Source organism: Fukomys damarensis, unplaced genomic scaffold (genome assembly GCF_012274545.1).
Source record: "Fukomys damarensis isolate Sample0158 unplaced genomic scaffold, DMR_v1.0_HiC HiC_scaffold_8, whole genome shotgun sequence".
Lineage (NCBI taxonomy): Eukaryota > Metazoa > Chordata > Mammalia > Rodentia > Bathyergidae > Fukomys > Fukomys damarensis.
The window spans coordinates 25,530,517-25,531,231 of NW_022900920.1; the positions used below are offsets into that span (position 1 = coordinate 25,530,517).

The following is a 715-nucleotide window of genomic DNA, read 5'->3' on the forward strand; positions in this document are numbered from 1 at the left end:
GGCTCCTACCGCCCCGCCCCACCCCTCTGGTGCGGCCCGGCCATTCGCTGGGAAATAAAAGTAGGCGGAGCCAGGCCCTGCGAAATTGCCCAATCACAGTGAGGCGCTGATGCCAGTTTCCCTCTCCCCGCCCTCTTCCTCTCCTCTGCAGCTCGACGCGGTCTCCCGCCCACTGGGCGCAGCTGGCTGGCCGAGCCACTGAGTAAGCCTCCGGCAGGATAGAGGGACGTTGCCTAATCGGAAGTTAACAGTTGAAGCTAAGGCAGCCATAACTGTTAATGGCAGTAAGAGTTTCCTAGCTTCCTGTCTCCGGCGTGACGTAGATTTTTCCTTCGCCTAAATCTTACCGTTACCCTGGGCAACAGCTGAGCCGACAGGGGAGGGACGCAACTGTAGGTAGGCCTCAGGCTGAACCTTACGTGACCAGACATCCCATATTGGGCGACTTAATTCACTTTCAGGGCTACAGGTTTGTTTTCCTGGCCCTCCTTTTGCTGAGAACACTGGTCACTTACCTAGGTGGACAACAGTTTGGGACTCCAAAATCCCCTGTCCTTTGCGGAAGTTGCATTTGGCACTTCCCTGTAAGGCCACGCAGAAGGGTGAGAACAGTGTCTGCCGCCCGCGCCCCAGTGGAGCCTGTTGCCGGGGAAGCTGCCGTGCGAGGTGAGTGTCCCTTGGGCGCCCCGCGCGGACGGTCCCCGGGACCCTGAGC

The 715-nt window shown here is 59.3% G+C and overlaps 2 protein-coding genes across 5 annotated transcripts in view; one reads left to right on the forward strand and one right to left on the reverse strand.

The window, feature by feature from the left end:
* Shoc2 (SHOC2 leucine rich repeat scaffold protein) overlaps positions 1–599 on the reverse strand; it is an 82,290-nt gene extending 81,691 nt beyond the window's left edge. The window contains exon 1 of one of the 2 annotated variants that reach the window (XM_010634630.3): positions 516–599. The gene's annotated coding sequence lies outside the window, so the exon portion shown is untranslated. The remainder of the gene's footprint in view (positions 1–515) is intronic. The other variant, XM_010634631.3, reaches the window with a different exon arrangement.
* Bbip1 (BBSome interacting protein 1) overlaps positions 585–715 on the forward strand; it is an 11,712-nt gene continuing 11,581 nt past the window's right edge. Inside the window, exon 1 of one of the 3 annotated variants that reach the window (XM_033761436.1) lies at positions 585–666. The gene's annotated coding sequence lies outside the window, so the exon portion shown is untranslated. The remainder of the gene's footprint in view (positions 667–715) is intronic. The other 2 variants (XM_010634626.3, XM_033761435.1) reach the window with 2 other exon arrangements.